This window comes from Pseudopipra pipra, chromosome 2, assembly GCF_036250125.1.
Source record: "Pseudopipra pipra isolate bDixPip1 chromosome 2, bDixPip1.hap1, whole genome shotgun sequence".
Taxonomy (NCBI): Eukaryota; Metazoa; Chordata; class Aves; order Passeriformes; family Pipridae; genus Pseudopipra; species Pseudopipra pipra.
In genome coordinates, this window is record NC_087550.1 from 68,147,476 (window position 1) to 68,155,115 (window position 7,640).

Consider the following 7,640-nt stretch of genomic DNA (forward strand, 5'->3'; position numbering starts at 1 on the left):
AGGTAGGGAGCAGAACTAATAACTACCAGCTGTTTTTGGTGAAACAATGCCTAAGGATGCCAGCTAAAGACCAGCTTTGATCTGTAACACTGTCCATCTTGCGTTTCTGCTGCCTCATTTCAGAACTTTTTGTGTTGTCAGAAACATATGGGCAGCCCCTTGGAATAGACCAATGGCATATATGGCAGGAAAAGTGGAGGAAGGTCTGCTATCTGAAAAGGGTGTGAGGTATCAATGGAACACAACAGCCAGTGTTAGGGGAGGGCTACCCAAGTTTATGTTAGTAATTGGTGTATTGACTGAATCATACCAGCAAAAGGCTGTTAGTGAACATAAATAAAGCAATGCTCCTTTGGGTTTTGAAGTTTCTACAAGCTACTTGAGGTTTGTACTAAAGATTTATTGATCCTGATCTCCAGCAAGACTTCAGTGAGCCCTTCCTCTGATCCTTTCTCTTTTCCTAGACTATTCTTTCATGGAGTGAGGGACTCATGAGATAATGTACTCGGAATCTAAAGGGCCAAATGACAGTCTCTGTGAATGCCCTCCTTTGAGTTACTCTGTAGATGTTCAAATAGCTTGGGATGAATAGTGCGAAGGCCATTCTAGCCCTTACATACTTCTGCTTTTCATTGGTTACCTCTGAACAGGTTGCATCATCGACCAGGAGAAGAAAATGCTTAAAACAGAAATGCTTATATCAACAAATACATTCCCAGTTTGAGTGAGACAAAAATGCGTACCTTTTCCCTGCATTCCTTTGGGTTTCAATCCAACTGCTTGTGCTTTTGACACTACAATATAAAAATAGATGTTTAGTAATTTGAAATTGGCCTATGTCACACTCATATTTTTGATATTTATGCTTCCCAGTTCATACTGTATACATTATTCTGAAGACAAAACACTAACACAGATTAAAGCATTCAACAGTGCCAGAAATGGAATTACTCCACAGCAGTGGCCATAAGATGCTGATTTTAAACCTTAATTATTTCAGTTTGTCTTTTCTTGTGGCACACATCTGCACTGACTCAGAACAAGATTCTACCCACAGCCTCCTCTGGGTAAGCATGTTCCTTGCACCACAAAAGAACATGTAAAGGAGAGCACTCACAATAGATAAGTTTATTTCAGGACCACCAGGCTGTCTCTGTAGTCAGTTAAAGCCTTTTGTTCCTCCAGAAAGTAAGTCAAAGCAGGAACCAACTGTCTGAAGAAGACGACAGTTTTTGTAAAGTACTCAGGTGAGATCTCTGGGGCCCCCATGCATAGGAATTGTGTCCTCTAGACCTTCCAAGAAGAGCGGGTTAGAGGGACAAGGCAGGCTGAGAGCCCTGCTTAGCTCAGAGGTTCACTTAGTAGCCTGCCTACTTACCTTCTTTATACCAATACTAGGCTTTCTTAGACATAATGGGCTGAAAATGCTGTAAAGAACCACAAAGTGGCATGACTGATATAATTCTTATGTTTCATAAAGGCATAAAAGAACAGATGCACTCAAAATCTCCCACAGCATGCATCACTGCATTGCTACACCTTGCAGTTGGATGTCTTGAGAAATACATACCAGGAATGTAATACAGAGTATATCTTCCTCCAAATCTTAACTTTCTACTCTTCTGACATTTCCAGTTGAAAATGTGACTAAATACTTCACCTTTAACATCTTCAATCCTAAAAGAAAGAGAAGTATACTGACCTTATGCACTAAAATGAAAGGTATCTGCATTGTTCTAATAGTTGGATTATTTAATTCACATCAGATGGTTTTGCTTAAAATGTTGTAATAAAAATAGCTCCCATAAACACCTTTATGAGGTATTATTCAGTTGTGTGATCTGGTAGTAGTATGACTAAGTTTTGTATCACTTATCCTTAACAATTCTAAATCTAGCTTGGATACTGAGACATAAACATTCTCTCTATACAGACACTGAAGACAGACTAGCACCTTCAACCAGTGCTTCGTCTCATCCTAGAATAGTAGTATAGGACAGCTGGCCTGCCCTCAATGTGACTCTCTCTCTCCACTGATCATGAAAAGAGTCTGGATGAAGGCCAAGATGTGAACAATTAATTTTTTGGTAGTGTAAGCCACATAATATGAACCCCATTCTATGATGCAGGAAGGAAGAAACAGGACTGGATATTGTTTCATACTGGGAACAATGCGGACAACTAGTTGTCTTACTTATCAGCTATAATCTCAGCTTTCCTTATAGAAAGTATTACCTCTGTTGGTACATACATAATTATTTTAAAAGAGAGAGAGACAGAGAGAAGGAAAGACAGACAAACAGCAAGGAAGACTTACTTTGCCTTGAAGAAGTGAACTCAGGCAGCAATGGTCTATCACTGATACCTGAATCTCCATTCAGAACTTTAGTGTTGTCTGTAACAAACTCTTGACAGCACCTCTAACAGGAAAACAATGCTTTGTAATCCTCTGCTGCCTTATTTTATATCAGGTGGCCTGCCTATATCTTCCATAACTTTCCCCATGGAAGGCTGAATGGCTGTGCTCCAGGTTATTAAAACACGAAACATAAATTTCCTCCAGTTACTCTGGCACATTGAACATAGAAACAAACACACTTTAATATGAAGAATCTCATTTTTTTCACATAAACAATCTTTTATATTACATATATTCATTCTATAATAAAGCATGTATCTCTGTATTACATACATATTTTTACAGAAAAACTGCCAATTTAATACAAAGTTTTTCTATGTAACTGTCACATTTATGTAAACTGCATTACAGACCATTCACTGCCTCTTATCTTCACTGGTTCTTATCTTTCATTAAAACCTGTGTAAGTTTACCTTGGAGGCTCTTAGCTTTTGTGATTTTTATTGTTGGTTTTGGTTTTGGTTTTTATAGGGCTCAGAGGAAGGAAACTGCTTTTGAGCACTGTTAGGATACAGAGTTATACTTCAATATAGTTAATACACATAATAGGCATATCATTATTCCAGAATACCTGTCCAGTCAAACAGATAAAAACTCACAGCTTGCCCGTGGGATGACACATCCTTTCTAATATAGTGAGATAGGCATAAAGGGCCAACATTTCAATAGTGGTATGTGCCCCCATCCATATGCTTGTATGTTAAAGCAGAATGGAAATCATTTTAGTGTTTGCTATCAGTGTTCTCCAACCTGGAGAAAATTGTTTCAAATGAAAGCAGTCCATTTTACTACCTACGCACTTACAGGAAATCCTTGTAAATAAATACTCTGTTATTGGGCAATAGTAAAAATGCAGTGACAGGAGACTTTTTAATGAATGTTGTGCTCTTGGTAGTGACAATGCACCAGGGTATAGAATAAACTAGTTGTAGCTGAGTGACAGCTTGGGAAAAGGTGTGTTTGCAGAGTGTGACATTATGCATTTGGCATAATTCCTGCTGATGATAGTGAATGTAAATACAACAGCACCACTTCTTCCAGCTGGATCACAAGCCCCTTGATCTGCAGCTCGAAAGCGATATGTGACTCTAAAGTATTTTTCATGTCAAATGAGACAGGAGTATTCAAAGATAGCAAGAATATATAACTGCTTTTGAAAATATTTACACAAGGTATCTTAGGTCATTGCAACCAATACTTGTCAGTACAGTAACTTGTTAGCATTAAATTGATTCTAAGCTTTTGGAGAAAAGTATCTCAGCTTCCTACAGACTATGCATTTACATATTGTTTAAAAGGAAAAGTAAAACATCTTGGAGAAATGCAGCTTCTGTTCAGTCTCCAGCTGACAGCACAACAGCCATCTACTGCATTCAAAATGCCTCGGATGATACAAATTCTGAAATTCTTTTGAAGACCCCACAGCAGTCCTATCACACTATAGAATAAAATGGGTAAAAATGCATTAATTCAAGGATATCTCTCCTCCAAAGTCCCACTGATGTCATGAAGGGTTAGATTATCATTCATGTAGTTTATGAGTGACAGCACAACATTACATCCTATTCTCTTCTATTCAGTACATAGCTACTCTTTGGTTGATGTGCCCAGTCACCTCCTCCTCAAAGAGTTCCTCGTGGTCAATAGGAACTCCACCAGCCACTTGCCCTGCACACAGCAAACCACTGATGTCCAGCCCGGCGGCTAAAATGGTTCAAAGGTCCTTTCCCACTCCTGACCCTCATTTCCACGCAGAGAGCTGCAGCTGTGTGGCTGCTCTTCCCACAGCTGCTCTTCCAGCAGCCCCCCCACGAGCATTTGCTAAAGAGAGGAGGCAGCCAGGCATCCTGAGCAACAAAGTTTGTCTGGGCTCATAAGGCTGTAGTCGGATCCTGCACCTGGGATGAGGCAATCCTAGATGTTCGTACAGGCTGGGGAATGAGAGGCAGGAGAGCAGTGCCACAGAAAGGGACCTGGGGGGCCTGTTTGATGGCAAGCTGAATCTGAGTCAGCAGTGCCCTGGCAGCCAGGAGGGCCAACCGTGTCCAGGGGGGCATCAGGCAAAGCATCACCAGCTGGTCAAGGGGTGGGATTGGGGGATTGTCCTGCTCTGCTCTGGTGCAACCTCACCTTGAATATTGTGTGCAGTTTTGGGAACAGCAATATCAGAAAGATATTGAGTTCTTAGAGAGTGTCCAAAGGAGGGCAATGAAGATGGTGAAGGGCCTTGAGGGGAAGCCATATGAGGAGTGGCTGAGGTCACTTGGTCTGTTCAGCCTGGAGAAGAGGAGACTAAGGGAAGACCCTGTTGCAGTTACAACTTCCTTGTGAGAGGAAGAGTAGGGGCAGGCACTGATCTCTTCTCTGTGGTGACCAGTGACAGGACCCGAGGGAATGGCCTGAAGTTGTGTCAGGGGAAGTTTAGGTTGGATATTTGAAAAAGATTCTTCACCTAGAGGGTGGTTGGGTGCTGGAACAGGCTCCCTAGGGAAATGGTCACAGCACCAAACCTGACAGACTACAAGAAGGGTTTGGATGATCCTCTCAGGCACATGGTGTGACTCTTGGGGATAGTCCTGTGTGGGGCTAAGGGTTGGACTTGATGTTCCTTGTGGGTGCCTTCCAATTCAGAATATTCTGTGACTGGAGATAAAAGACTAATTTATTTTATTTTTTGTTCTTCCTTCCGTTTTTTGTTCAAACCATGTCCATTTGGCCAGATTCAGAAAACACAGTGTAAAGTCCCTATTTAAACAAGTTTTTTTACATTTTTAAGAAAGGACGTCTCATGTTTGTTAATTGCTAATAAACACTTGTTATTTAAGAAATTATATTAATATGTGACATTTCTAAATAATATAAGACATTTGCTGATGTGAAGAGACATTTTAAAATTAGTTATCAAACAATAAATACACAGCTTTACCTCTTACTCCTGCTTTTCCTTTAATACTGGAATGAGTTTCACAGATAAGGACTGGCAAATTAACATGCTGAAAGCAACAGGCTGTGCCACTAGCAAAATGCCTGCCTGCAGCTAGTTTACTGTGTAGTATGAGTTTGCCACTGGATTAATTTTAAAAGCACCAAGCAAATGATAGGTCTTTGCAAGTTTTCAAGAGGTCTTCCAGCAAGACTGGTCTGCAAACAGAAGCCATGTCTCTTTGTCACCGTCGATTGTATTGTCATCTACCTTGCTTTCCCTTAAAGAGTTTCTTCTCAGAGCTTTGCCTGCCCCTCTTTCTTCATTCATTTTGGCCCTCCACTGTCCCAAATAACTTCTGGATTGCTAATGCACCCTTCCTGTGGCAAACACGTAGACAGCAGCTCCCCCTGACACTGCCCTCTCATTTTTTTACCCTGTTCCTTAGGCCTTGACTAAGGAAAATGTTAGCATAAGCAATTAAAAATATTCTTAATTTAAGCATAAGTTCTACAGAAGTCAAATACATGGGAGATTTGGCTACAATCCCTGAACTGGATTAAAATTTGGGATCTCATTATGTTCTTTAGTGTACTCTTTTCCTCTTTATAGCTCCATTTATAGGCTGTGACTGGAGAAACAGCTCAGTAATTTTCTTTCATAAAGATGGTGAATGCACAATTCATATTTTTCCTGTCTTTTTTGAGTGAAAGGTTAATTTTTTAGGTCTTGCTAAAAGCAAAATTGCTCCTGCACAGACTTCAGTTCACTCCCTAAGGTAATAGAAAATTAAAATTCTGTAGAAATCAAAAGTACAGGATGAAATATAATGATTGTATCCCTGATGGGAAATAAATTTAAGAAATATAGACCATTTGGCTAATTGACTTAGATTAAATAATATTACTTATCTCTTCATTGGAAATATGTTTTACAGAAGAACAGTAAATATTGCAAATGGTGAAGTAAAATTTTCTTGCTTCCCTAAGTCTTTCAGCACTTTTATTGGAGGCTGTCGTATCAGATCATTAGTAGTATTACAATTTTAAAGATATGGCAAACCTTTGAAAGAGAATTTTAATAGGACAAGTTGGCATCATCATGTCCCTACACATTCTAAACTTGGACTTACATTCTAAAACAGTAAGCTTCTGCAGCAGTGGAAAAGCTAATTCAAGATACTGTGTGCCCTTTCTCAGCAAAACTGAGCATTTCTTCCTGAAGAGTTCAGGTAGAACCAAATACTGACATCTTGCAAGCCTGGACTGTGGAATGTAAACTTTTGTAAAATCCATGACTAAGCAATTGATTGCAATGTATTGCATGAATGAGAAGGTTGACCATAGTTGGCTGCCAGTCACCCACCCAGCTGTTCTTTAAGAGGAAAGAGGAACAGGAGGATAACCCTCCTCATCAGGATAGGGGGGAAAAATAGGATGAGAAAGCTCGTGGGTCAAGGTAAAGACTAGGAGATCACTTACAAATTACTGTCATGGGCAAAAGAGACTCCATCTGAGCAAAATTAATTTACTTTATTGTCAATTAAAATAGATTTGGGTAGTGAGAAACAAAGATAAATTAATACATCACCTTTCCTCCCTGCTTCCCCAGGGTCAGCTTTACTTCTTCACTCCAGACTCCTCTGTCTCCTGAGCAGTACAAAAGAGTGGGGAATGGGGATTGTGATCAGTCCATGACAGCTCCTCTCTGTTGCTGCTTCTTCTGCACACCATCCCCCTGCTCCAGCATGGATCCCCTCCATGGGCTTCAGTCCTTCAGTCCAAACCAGCTTCTGTGTGTGCTCTCCATGGGCTGCAGTTCCTTCCAGGCGTATTTATTTGCTCCAGCGTGAGGTCTTCTGTTGGAGGTGCTCCTATGCAAAAAGTGTGACCGGCAAGCCCCCAACAAACGAGCTGACCAAACATGCCCACTCTGTGCTGTTATACCAGCTTGTGCAGCGCTTTCGTCTCAGAGGGAACCTGAGAAGAAGAAGTAGCTAATGCCTTTCGGGAATCATACTGAGTTGGTTTTTTTTACTTTAATAGCATTCAAAAGCAGTAAGCTTCTGTGGTAAGTTAAACATAATTTAAAATGCATTCTACTTCACTAAAATTTCTATATCATCTCTTGAGAACGTTATAAAAGCACAGTGCTAGATACCAGCTACTTTTTTGATTGTTATTTACATGACTTTATAAAGTTCTCTTTCTTATCTAAATAATCTAAAATACTGTCTGTTCAGCACAAATCTGGTCCTGGAGATCTTTTGAAATTTGACTTTGAACTGGTCTTTTCAAA

The 7,640-nt window shown here is 40.1% G+C and overlaps 1 long non-coding RNA gene across 1 annotated transcript; it reads right to left on the reverse strand.

Moving 5' to 3' along the window:
• Positions 1 to 741: 741 nt before the first annotated feature.
• LOC135406949 (uncharacterized) lies at positions 742 to 7,318 on the reverse strand. Its single transcript, XR_010426595.1, has 3 exons — positions 6,933 to 7,318; positions 1,571 to 1,677; positions 742 to 794 (listed from the first exon to the last, which is right to left on the reverse strand). It is a non-coding gene; the product is annotated as an uncharacterized LOC135406949 (long non-coding RNA).
• Between the last annotated feature and the right edge of the window lie 322 nt (positions 7,319 to 7,640).